General features: G+C 45.6%; 1 protein-coding gene and 1 non-coding gene across 6 annotated transcripts in view; both read left to right on the top strand.

Moving 5' to 3' along the window:
• Positions 1-12,927, top strand: part of C3H1orf226 (chromosome 3 C1orf226 homolog) — a 435,074-nt gene that overhangs the window by 341,406 nt on the left and 80,741 nt on the right. The window lies entirely within an intron of this gene.
• On the top strand, positions 7,200-7,270 carry TRNAA-UGC (transfer RNA alanine (anticodon UGC)). The gene has a single exon. It is a non-coding gene; the product is annotated as a tRNA-Ala (tRNA).

Raw genomic sequence — 12,927 nt, forward strand, 5'->3', positions numbered from 1 at the left:
AAACCCTATGGGGCAGTTCTTCTCTGTCCCGTAGGGTCACTATGAGTTGGAAACTACTCGATGGCAATGGGTTTTCGGTTTTATATAGGCTTGATAGAGTGTCTTATATTTAGTAAGTCTTAGTGGACACCTAGAATGGACAGTGAATCTCCAGCAAGGGGCTAATGACCCGATGGCTCTAAGAAACATACATTAGTACACATGTCCCACACCTTTCTTTCTTTTCCCCCTCTCCTTCCATCTTCTCTTTCATCCCTTTTCCCCAAAAGTTATTGCAGGCCGCTATGTAGAAATCACTGGAAATGCAAAGACAAATAAGACATCACCCATGTCCTTGAGGTTCTCACTGTGACTTCTACTTTCTATGTCGGTTTTCAGATAAACGTTCAGAGGAATTTGACTGAGGTATAATTTTTTAAATTACCAAATAATACATGTTCATTACTAAAAATAAAGTAGCGGAGAAGTTTTATAAGGGAAAAGGCAAATGTTCTTCCTTCAACACCCACTCCTTCTAGTACCACTCCATATGCAAATACATAGACACTCATGCTTTTTCAACATCCAGTATATTCTGTGTATAGTTCTACAATTAGCCCATTTTTCTGTCTCTCAGTAATTTGTGAAAAGCTTCCTCCCACATCTACTTCAGTCTTCCTGGAATGGCTTTTGACTCTAAGAGTTCCAAGGTGACAGTGGTATTCTAGAAAAACCAGTCTGCCCTGGAAGGCAGCATTCCCCTGTAGGGAGAGGCTCGCATCAGGGAGATGAATGAAGGAGAGAACGCCGGGTAATCTGCGTGGAATTGGAAAAGCATCAGTGTCTGGACAACATGGTGACAGCAGTAGAAATGCATAGAAAGAGGTCAGTCTATGAGTTGTTTTAAGTGTGGCTCATTTAGACTAGTGGCAATCTGAATGTAGAGAGTAAGTGAAGGAGAATCATCCTATTTGTGAGGGAGTGGAGGCCCCAGTGACCTTAGCTTGACTCTTTAGCAGTTTTCTCTGTCCTTCCGAGGGCCTTCTGCCTCTGGTGGCACTTCGTTTGGTCATTAAATTTGATCATGGCAAAAGGATGGAAATTTGTATCATGGTAACTCTTAGCATGAGCTCCATGAAGGCAGGGACCATGCCTGTTTTGTCCACTATCTTTGGCCTGCAGAGGTCCTAAGTGCATAGTAGGCACTCAATAAATACTTGTTTTTAGCTGCCATTGAGTTGGCTCTGAGTTATGATGACCCCATCTACAACAGAACAAAATGTTGCCTGGTTCTGCGCCATCTTCACAATCATTGGTATGCTCAAGTCCATTATTGTGGCCATTGTGTATTTTCAGTGTCTTCCAATCTAGGGGGCTCATTTTCCAGCACTATATCATAAAATTGGAAACCCTGGTGGCGTAGTGGTTAAGTGCTATGGCTGCTAACCAAAGGGTCTGCAGTTCAAATCCTCCAGGTGCTCCTTGGAAACTCTATGGGGCAGTTTTACTCTGTCCTATAGGGTCGCTATGAGTCGGAATCGACTCGACGGCACTGGGTTTGGTTTGGGTTTTTTTTTTTTTTTTATCAGATAATAGATAATATTTCGTTGTGATCCATAGAGTTTTCATTGGCTAATTTTCAGAAGTAGAATTCCAGGGATTTCTTCCTAGTCTCTCTTAGTCTGGAAGCCCTTCTGAAACCTGTCCACTATGGGTGATCCTATTTGAAATACCAGTGGCATAGCTTCTAGCATCACCAGTGACAAGCCACCACAGAATGGCAAAGTGAGAGACTTACTGCATGACCAAGGTAGGGCAGGCCTGATTCACTTGTTTGCTGCACTCAAATATTCATTTCACACCTGGGGAAAAGTCCTTCTAGAACACTAATGAAGGTGTTTGAGATGATAAGTAGCTATTAAACCTAACCACTGGCCCTATCCATTGGTGGCCTGAAGCACAGCCCAAGAGAGGCAGCAAGCTGGCTAGAGAGTGAATAGACCTGCAGAATACTGAAGACAGCCACAGAGTTAAATCTCAGAATCAGTCTCTCTGTGCCTGGCCTTAGAGGACATCATTTATACTAATAATGATGGAAAATCCAATTAGGCCAAATTTAGAAAACTTTGCATAATTAAACACTGTGTACTAGGGAGAGAATTACCCGGTAGAGTAAGAAGCGAGGGAGTGCCAGGAGGCGGGGGAACCAGGCTTGGTCCCAGTTCTCTTACTAAATGACTAGCTGGCTTCAAATTTCATTACTCTATGCTTCATTTTCACCTTCTTAATTGTGTAAAGGGAATAGAATGTGTCTAAGCACTGAAAATTCTCAGATGGACAATTGCCGTGTAAAGTAGCATGGAGCCCTTCCTTGGCTTCTCTCCCTGCTGCTGCGTAGACTCTGGCCTGGGTGTCCCTTGGATAGTGTTGACCTTTTCTGGGACACAGATGCCTTTGAGGATCTGATGAAAACTGTAGATTCTCTCCCTATAAAAATAATTATTGTTGTTGTTGGGTGCCATTGAGTCGATTCCAACTCAAAGGGATCCATGTGACAGAAGAGAACTGTTCCATAGAGTTTTCTTGGGTGTAATCTTTACTGAAGCAGATTGCCAGGTCTTTGTCCCATGGAGCTGTTGGATGGGTTCGGACCATCAACCTTTTTGTTAGCGGCTGATGTACTTGCAAAATTTTGAATTTTAAGAGAATTCATGGACCCCATAGTCCTGAGGGGGCATGGATTCCAAGGGGAGACTCCCTGGTGCCAATAAGCATTGTACGCCATCTTTGAATATTCTGCATCTGAAGCCAGAAAGGCTTGTCATGGACCGTCCTTCTTCTTATGTAGGAGTACAAAAACAGTTGCTGTCATAACAATTCCAATTCACGGTGACCCTGTGTGTGTCAGAGTAGAACTGTGCTCCAGAGTTTTCAAGGAATCATGCCCCCCTTCCTTCCTGAGGTCAGCTGATGTCAGGCCATGAGGTAGGCCTTCTGACTTGGCCAGCACCCCAACTCATTAGCACAAATCCTCTGGTATAGTCTTTATGCCTAGATCACAAAAGGCACCTCAGTTACTCAGCAAATTCCAAAGATCAGCTCTCAGGAACCAAGGACAAAGGCCAAGTTGCTCTCTCTAAGGTGATTCATTACCTCATACACATAACTATTTGCACCACCCAGGGACTCCTAAGTAGGAGTAAACCAAACCACCCAACCCATTGCCGGTGAGTCGATTCCAACTCAGAGTAGAACTTCCCCGTAGGGTTTCCAAGGAGCAGCTATTGGATTCTAACTGCTGACCTTTTGGTTAGCAGCTGAGCTCTTAACCACTGCACCACCAGGGATCCAAGTAGGAGTAGGAGGAGAAAAAACAATCTAACTTTGAGTGTGTGAATGATTAATGATTAATGGATTTTACTTTACCAGCCCTGGAAGCATTTGCATCTCACTCCCTCTCTCTTTCATTGCTGTCAAGTCGATTCTGACTCACAGTGACCCTACAGGACAGAGTAGAACTGCCCCATAGGGTTTCCAAGGAGCAGCTGGTGGATTTGAACTGCTGGCCTTTTGGTTAGCAGCCGAGCTTTTAACCACTTCTCGTTAGAGGAGTCTTATTATTTAAAATGAACCAATCTCATATTGATGGGTTTCAGATAATTTAAGGGGAGAATTTATGTAGGAGGAGCCTTCATGGTACCCCCTCCGTGTTTTTGGAATCATAGTGGTTATGGGGCAGTGGGTATGCCGTGTAGCTGAGGGTCATGTGATGGCCCTGGGGAAGGCTATTATGTGACCAAGCTGAACCCCAAAAGCAAATAAATAAAGATTGCTCCCGATTTGGAGCTGTAGCCCTTGTTTGACAAACCTTTAATATTAATAGTGTCTAGGATTATAATCAGACAATGTCTTAACTTGAGTGGTGGACGCTTGGACATAGAGATACTAGTCTAGATGCTGTGTTGCAGTGCCCTGATCTATACAGCCCGGCTGGGCAGACCCTCTGAGGAATCCTTCTTGTGTCTTGGCACAGTAGGAGGACTTCATCTCTGAGGGTGTAGCCAGATTATGAGCCTAAGCAACCTTTTTGGTAGCACAGCCTCAGGCTAGAGATGAAGATGACTTGAAGGTCCAGATGGTTATGAATACAAGCTGGAAAATATGGGAGGGGATGGGATGGGATGGGATGGGAAAGGTTAGATCATCTGCAAGTCCTCAAACCCTTTACCGAAAGACCCTGAGAAGCCACTGTTGAGGAGTTAAAGCGTTTCTCGGTTACTGGCAGCGGTCAAGACTAAACCATGATTAATTGAGGAATACTCTGTGTTTGGATTCACCTTTGCCTACCAAATTCCTACTCATCTTTCAAGGTTTATTTTAAACACCACGTCTACCAGAAATTCTTTCCCTATTTCATCCCCACCTAGACGGTGTATATCTAATTTCTTTTTTTCCTTTGGATACCAAAAGTATATAGGTCTTAAGTTTGTCTTTGTATCATAGTTACTTGTTTATATATCTCATCTTTTTTAGTAGGATCTACATTTTATTCATTTTTGTTTCTCCTTGACCACTATATTGTACAGAACAGTACTCAAAACATATTTGTTAAACTGAATTTATTTTTTGTTCGCAAAATTTCCAGGAAGTAGGTGCACTTATTCTGTAGAATTTTACTCAGGTTTGAATGGATGAATGAATGAGTGCATGCAGGAACCAGCCAACCTATAGACCTTTGCTGAGCATTGAGTGCAACCCATATGTGAAGGTTCTTGGGGAAGATGACAAAAACATCAGAATGTGAGAATGCCTGTTTTCATAGAAGATAATAAGAACCACACAAACAACTATTACAAAGGCTGCGTTGCAGTTGGGAACACTGAGAAGCCAGGGCGGTCAAGGGACCTTGTTCAGCTTTGCTCAAGGAGAGGGCCCAGCACCTCTTCATGCTGTGGGATTAACCATGAGGCAAGTTTGCCTTTGAAAATACACACACTCCTTCCTCCAGGTGGCCAAGGATGCCAGCCCTGCCCTCTGTTACTGCCTTGCCGTTAGCTCTTTGCTTCAGGGGCTGGTTATGTTTTTTGTGAATTATCTTGGCCTTTGACTTCATCTCTTGTCCCATTTGTTGCAGTTTTTACTGATGATTCATAACTATCAGAGGGTGGGTGGGAGAAATGAAACGATAATAAATGGTAAATGTGTTCATTTTATTGTTTATTAATGGCCCCAGTAAAAGGCTTTTTGGAAGGGAAGAGCAAGAAGAGCCTCAGAAGCACACCCCTGATGGATGTGATCTACATGTGAGCCCCTTGTCTTCCATTGGCACACAGTTAATCACTGAAGGAGGTGCTGAGCACTGGGGTAGGTGGGAGTGGCTAGTGCAGCTCCTTCCAGAGTCGTAGCGGCCACCCAGGTAATGGGCCGATGGTCTGATCTTCCCTGTCCTCAAACCCAACACCATTAAGTGTGTGTGTGTGTATAAGGAGAAAAGAGAGAGTATTTTCTTTGCAAAAGAGATCTAACCGTTGTCTATGAGTTGATTCCGGCTCATAGTGACCCTAGAGGATGGAGCAAAACTGCCCCATAGGGTTTCCAAGGAGCTGCTAGTAGATTCAAACTGCTGACCTTTTGGTTAGCATCCAAGCTCTTAACCACTGCCCCACCAGGGCTCCGAAAGAGATCCAGAACCCTCCTAGTTGCCTTTGTTCATTGATGGGAAGGACCGAGTCCCAAGGAAACAATTATTCCTGTCAGCCCCGCAGCTGATGAAGAGGAATTTGACAAGCTGAATGTAGACGAGAAGCTGCAAGTGCTCGGAAACCAGGTCCCAAAAGAGCCTCCAGCACGCTGGCCAGGCCGCCCCCCCGCACCACGTTACCCTCTCTGTAGCCCCTCCCCCCGCCCCCCACTCTCCAAGGATTACGTGAGCCCCACCCCTCAGGTTGTCAGAGCCAGGATGAATTAGTGCTCATCTCCCCTCCAAGAAGATTGCAGGAAACATTTCTTACTGTCCTTTCCTTTGATCCATGTCATGTTTCTGGTAGTTGTCCCACCCTTGGGAAAGGGAAGTGAGGGATAGTTGAAATGCAGGACTGGAGCCCTTAGAACAGCCTTTGCTTCATTTAGAACACTTGGCTAAAAAATTACCCTGACCTCATGCCTCAGCCAACCCCACTTCTCCTACTTCCACATCAAAACAGCCTCAATTGTCTGGCAGGGAAAGGCTTAGCTACTCTAGAAAGACCACCAAATGCTCTCTAAGAGAGGGAGAGAGAGAGAGACAAGCCAGGGGTAGGATGGCCCCACCTTTGCGGTAGATTCTTAGTGCCCAGAGGGAGTGCCCCCTTGTCTTTCCTCAGTTGAGCTCCTCAACCCGGACCCTGTTTTTGCTGCCTCTATCTGTATCTTGAGCCATTATTTCCACTGTTTCTCCTGCATCTTGAGTCTGTTTCTGTTTAGTTCCTTCTTTTTTAGCCTACAAATAGGCTTGGGTTTTCCCATCCTGAAGGAAAAGATACCTCTCAAGCCTAACATTCTGCCTTGCCCTTTCACAGCAAACTTGTTGGAATAATTGCATTCACTGTCTGTATTTCTAAAAATCCCACGCATTTCTCAGCTCATTATAATTCGGCTCCCTATGTACTCTTCTGAGACAGCTTTTGCTAAGGCCACCTGTGAGATCTCAGTTGCTTAACTCCTGGCTCGTGTTTAGTTCTCACCCACTCAGTCTCTGAAGCACTTCATGCTGTAGACCTTGCCCTCCTCTGTGAGACTCTCTCCTCCCTCAGCTTCCATGATGGCCTTTTTCTTGTTCCTCCTCTGATCTGATCTCCCTGTCTTTTCCTACTCAGTATTTCTCGCTGACTTCTCCAGTTCCTCCTGCCATTTGAATGGTTAGTTGGTTCTCTCATTGAGCCCCTTTTCTTCTTGTTCTACTTATGCCCAGGGGAGTTCATATTTCTCATGGCTTTAACCATCCTCCAAGTCTGATGACTCCCAAGTCTGTGTCTCTCTCCCTGATCCCTTATTTCCACCTGCCTTGTAGACAAGTTCATCTGATGCTTTGGTGGCCCCTCAAAGTGGACACGTGTACAACCACACTCCTCCTCCTCCTTCTCTGTCCCCTCAGCCTCCTTTAGTTTTTCTCATCTACAAAAATGGGAGCTGTGTTCCTTGATCCAATTAATATTTAATCTGTCTACCTAGTCACTCAAAGGGCATTGTTGGTTCAGTGGTAGAATTCTTGCTTTGCATGCAGGAGACCCGGGTTTGATCCCCGGCCAGTGTACCTCATACACATTCACCACCCATCTGTCAGTGGAGGCTTGCGTGTTGCTATTGATGTTGAACAGGTTTCAGCGGAGTTTCTTGAGTAAGACAAACCTAGGAAGAAAGGCCTGGCGATCTATTTCTGAAAATCAGCCAACGAAAGACCTGTGGATCACAATGGTCCAATCTGCAGCCGATCACGGGGATGGCACAGAACCGGTCTGCGTTTCATTCCATTGTTCATGGGGTGACTCATAGACTGCAAACAATGACAGCAGTCACCCAAGTTACACAACTCAGGATCTTCCCCTTTCCCCTTCTTATCCTCACATCTAGAGAAGTGACCCTTGAATCCATCTCTTTCTGCATGTTCTCACTGCAGCTGCCTTTGTTGGACTTTCATCATTCCTTGTGTGGACTCAGAACTGACCAGTGACCACAAAGTCTGTGCACTGCACAATTCCAGGGTGTCATTTCACCCTGCCCTGGGCTTGCTCCTGACTTACCAGACTCTAATCTTCGTGGCAGCCTCCATTTTTGTAGATAAGGAAACTAAAACTTTAGCAATTAAGAGTCTCACCCAAGATCTCACAGTTATAAGCCACAGAGTAGGAATTGGAGCCCAGCTTTTGTGACTGGCAAGCCCCAGACCCAGATTCTTCCACCCCTGTCCTCCTTCAATCCATGATTGCCAACTGTGCCGTTCCTCTGTGCAGACCCCCACCGGTGCCCTGAGCCCACGAGGTGAAGTCTGAACTCCGCAGTGGGCCCTGCCCACCCTGTTCCCATCTCCTGCCAGTTCCTCTGCCCACCCTGTGCTCCCGTTCCTAAGCAAACCATGAGGTTTCGTGACTCCATGTCTTTCCATGTGCGGTTTCCATTGTGAGGAACCCTCTGCCCCCTTCTGTCTCTGTGATGGATTGCTTCCCTTTGCCCTGCCTGATCCTCTCCGCCCCCTCCAACCTGCTCTGTGCCCAGGAGGCAGCCTGTGGGGACCCCATCAGTGGCTGCTTCGCCCTCCCAAGGCCCCTTCCAGGCTTGTTTCTTCATCTCTCTCTGAGCTCAGTGACCACTTGCTGACCTTGCCCCCTCAGGCTTTGGGGTGCTGAGAGCTTTCTGGGGCACTACACTGCCCTCTGCAGTTTCCCTCTCTGCCCTCACCTTGTGGATTAAACCCAAAACCAAACCAATTGCTGACTCATGCTGACCCCATGTGTGTCAGAGTAAAACTGTGCTAACAGGGTTTTCAGTGACTGACTTTTCAGATCTCCCGGCATCTCTTCTGAGGCACCTCTGGGTGGATTCAAACCATCAATGTTTTGGTTAGTAATCGAGCACTTAACCATTTGTACCACCCAGGGACTAGTGCCTTATTAAACCTCCTCAGATTACTCACCTTATCTGTTCTCTGCCAAGATGGTGGCTGGTACATCCCTGCCCCGCAGTCCCTCTCACCTCCCATTTTTTCTTCAGGATGCAGCTCAGACAGCATCTTCACCATGTGCCTTCCCAGCTCCCCACAGGCGGGTAGCTCCCTCCTCCTCCATGGCTTGTAGCTCTCTATTCCACCGTCTGTACTTCCTCCTGCTTTTGGTACGCTCTGTAGGGTTGCTATGAGTCAGAATTGACTTGATGGCAATGGGTTTGGGCCTTTTTTTTTTTTTTTTGAGCTCCTCAAGGGCAACCTCAAACCATACTTGGCTCTGTACCCCACGAGAGTGAGATGTGGGGCCAGTGGGGTCAGAGAAGGGGTGGGGCCAGAGTAACCTGTGTTTCCTGGAATAAAGACTACTGAACCAGCCCACGGCATTCTAACCCCATCAACAGCCACTCTTGGGAGGTGGGGTGGGGCGTGGGGGGGATAGACAAGGAGGAAAGGGAACTGCTGGCATACAGCAAATAAAAATGATGAGAATTCTCCTGCGGGGATTTCCCATCTTCACGACCTTCTCCGTCCTTCCCTCTTCCCGGTACCGGGCTGCTGCTATCCTCCCAGTCCTCCCCACCACCCAGAAGACCATTAAAAAGTGATTGGAAGTTGAAAGAAGATCAAATATATATCTGAGTTTTTTGTTGTTGTTCTAAGGTCTGTCAGTGGCCTGCAAGTAAAGGTACATAATCCCTTATAAATAGTTAAAGAAAAAGAGATTAGGGAGTCGTCCCAGGCTAAATCAGAGCAGCTCATCCTTGAGGGGTGTGGGAATTAGAGTGGTTGACCCCGGAAATAAACACGTGCCCCTGGCACTGGCTTCTTGTCCTCGAGAGATGGGGGGATATGCCTTCAGACGAGCTGTGATTCACGGGTCAGGTATCAGGCATCATCAGGCAGGCAGTAGGAGCAATCTGGAGAAAGAAAAATACTAGAGAAGAAAAACACTTGGACTCCCTGGGGAGCCTGGGGGCCAGGGGTTGTGGTGGTGTTCCTTTTCCCCATTACCCATCATGGCACGTGGGACTCACCGTGTGCTGAGCAGGTGGCACGAGGGGTGTGCAGTTAGAGCCGAGTACAGAGTGTACTATGGTGTGAATCTCTGGAGGCTTCAGTGGGTCCTTTAAGGACTGCCTTTGGAAAGACCAAGATGTGGTTATGATGTTTATAGTATTCCCAGAAACTTGGAAGGTGGGCAGAAAATCATGTACCACTCACCAAATGTGTCCACTGGAAATCCTGCCAACATGAGAGTGAATCTGTTGGTGACCATCTATGTAGACGTGGAAAGAAAAAAAAAAAAAAACCTGGAGTTAAGAAAACCCAGGGACCCTAAATGGCATAAATTTACCATAAGAGCAATTTCTTGCCTAGCTATAGCAATAGCAGCAGTAAGAATATCCATCCAATATTTGAGTGGCATTCAGCAGTTATCAACCAGCCAGGCAGGTGGTGTAGAAGTTAGGAACTTGGTTACTATTGCTGGGTTCAGATTCTGGCTCTGGTACATACTAGCTGTGTGACCTTGAGCAAGTTGGCTAACCCTTCTGTTTCTTCATCTGCAAAATGGGGATAATGATAGTACTTGCCTCTTGAGGTTTCTGTAACTATTAAATAAGCTTTTAATGTAAAGCGCTTAGAACAACGCCTCACTAAATTAGCAAATATTCTTGTCTGATCACTTGGGCTTACTAAATGTTTTTTGAGCACCTACTATGTGCCAGGCATTATGTATAAATTATTTCATTTGATTCTCATAACTATCTTGGAGCTTCTTTTCATCGTATTTTGTGATCAAGGAAACTTAAGAGTCAGAGTATTAAGTGGCTTTGAGAAAGTAGAGAGCTGGAACCTCAACTGAAGCTTTATGGCTTTATTCTACCACTTGTTCCCCTTACTCCACAAAATCCCCAGAGGGGCGGATAAAGGAAGGGTGTGAACCTTTGTTTATGATTTATACCTAACCGCTCTCTGCACAGACCACTCCAAGGGAGGTATTAATTGTCTTGAAAGCAAGCGGGTAAATTGTTGATGAGAAGGGAGAGATGTGCCTTTCTAGGTGAGGGTCCCCAGCACCCACCAGTCCAGGGAGCGCCCTGCTGTTTGTGGTGTGTTTTCCCTTTGCTCTCTGACTCCGGGAGGGGCCTTGTATCCTTGAGCAGGAGTCTTCAGGAAGCCTGAGGACCCTCAGAGGTGTGGGAAGGATGGGCTAACCAAGAGGTCCGTCTACGGACCCAGGTAACAAAAAAGCAGAGGAGAAAGCTTGGCAGCTGTGCTAATAGATTTGGTTTTTGAAAGCCAGGAGCAGGTGACATTTATTTCGGAGAAATTATGAGTGTTGGTTGGAAGAGAAAAATTAAAGCCTTCCAGTATATTAAAGGATTTTTGTGTTATTATTTTATGAGGAATACTGGCCCGTTTTTTTTTGCCTGCCTGTCAAGTACTGAAGAAGCGGAAAATTCACTTAGCATAGTGCTTGGCATTTATAAAGTGCTTTGTGATGGTTTGTCACTGATTCATGTAAAGCAGGGGGGATTTTAGTGAGACATAAGAAAGAACTTCATAGCTGTAAAGTAAAACATAAATTAGCTGCTGTAGGTAGGTGAGATTGGCCATGAGGGGGTCTTAACTAGACTTTCAAAAGGTAAATATATATTTGTCTGGATGTCACTAGATTTTAAAACTCAGTTCATTTGCTTATTTCTTATTCTGTTGTTGTAGGTACCATCAAGTTGGCTACCACAGCAACCCCATGTATAACACAACAAAATGTTGCCTGGTACTGTGCCACCCTCACAGTTGTTGCTGTGTTTGAGCCCGTTGTTGCAGCCACTGTGTCAGTATATCTTGTTGAGGGTCATCCTCTTTTTCGCTGATGCTCTACTTTACCAAACAGGATGTCATTCTCCAGGTAGTCCCTCCTGATAACACGTCCTAAATAAGTGAGATGAAGTCTCGCCATCCTTGTTTCTAAGAAACATTCTGGCTGTACTTGGTTTAAGGCAGATTTGTTGGTCCCTCTGGCAGTCCATTGTGTATTCAGTGTTCTTCGCCAACACCACAATTCAAACGCATTAATTCTCCTTCAGTCTTCCTTTTTCATTGTCCAGCTTTTATATGCATATAAGGCAATTGAAGATGCCCTAGCTCAAGTCAGGTGCACCTTAGTCATCAAAGTGACATCTTCGTTTTTTAGCACTTTAAAGAGGTACATAGTAAATCTTACATATTAGTAGAATATCTAAGATATCTTAGATCTTTGTAGAAAAATTTAGATATTTATATAATTTTATTCCTTGAAGAAGCCCTACACATCACTCCTATATTCACATTTCTGTGCCTGTTGTCAAGGTGGTAGGCCTGACTGTCTCCTGAATCCTGGACTTCCTTCCAGACCATCCCGTGGCGAGGCCGGTCTGTGAAATACAGCCCAGTCATGGTGACAAGCAGATCTTAGACAATGTGGCCAACACCTAGGCCATCTGTAGAAGTAAGTGTATGAACCAAGGAGACCAACCCCATAAGGGACTGTGGGCTCTGTTGGGGGAACCACAAACATTGCACATGCTGGGCTGCCAGGGAGTTGCTATTACTGTGGGCAGGAGTCATGAGGGATTTTTCCACATCTTCCTAGCTGTGCCTAACTCAGCTGGTCTTGAGTGGCAGGTTGGTTCTGTTTTCTGTCTTCTGCATTTTTTTTTTCACTGTGTTTCTTTCACCTTAAGACCATTTGGTTTTGTCTCCACCATTTGAGAGTTATTTGGTAGCTTAACTTCTTCATTTGGATTTTATTTCCCTCTGTATGAGGTGTCTTTATAGGTTAGGAATGTGCATGCCTTCTAGGACCTCAAGAGAAAAATCTCAGCTGGAGAGTCTCCAGAGAGGTAGTGAGATTGGGGAACAATGACACTGTTGTTTTTGTTCTTCCATTTGACATTCTAGGTTTGTCTCCACAGTTTTAAAGCATTAAAGCACTTAATAGTTTACAGAATATTTGTCTATCCATTGTCTCATTTGAACCTCACAACCACTCTGAAAGAGGTTTTTATTTCTTCTCGCTTCCAGGAAATAAGGTTGAAAGAGATAAGAGTTTGCTTGAGGCTGTATGACAGGTCATGACACGGGTCTAGATCCTCCACCCCCAGGTCCTGTGCTTTGTGCTGCTGGGAGAGAGAATCCCATGCCAGGACCCAGGCTGGCTTGGTGAGGCCCAGCAAGCCTTGAGCAAGAGGCGGCATGGTGGCTCC

Source organism: Elephas maximus, chromosome 3, assembly GCF_024166365.1.
Source record: "Elephas maximus indicus isolate mEleMax1 chromosome 3, mEleMax1 primary haplotype, whole genome shotgun sequence".
In the NCBI taxonomy this organism is placed as follows: Eukaryota; Metazoa; Chordata; class Mammalia; order Proboscidea; family Elephantidae; genus Elephas; species Elephas maximus.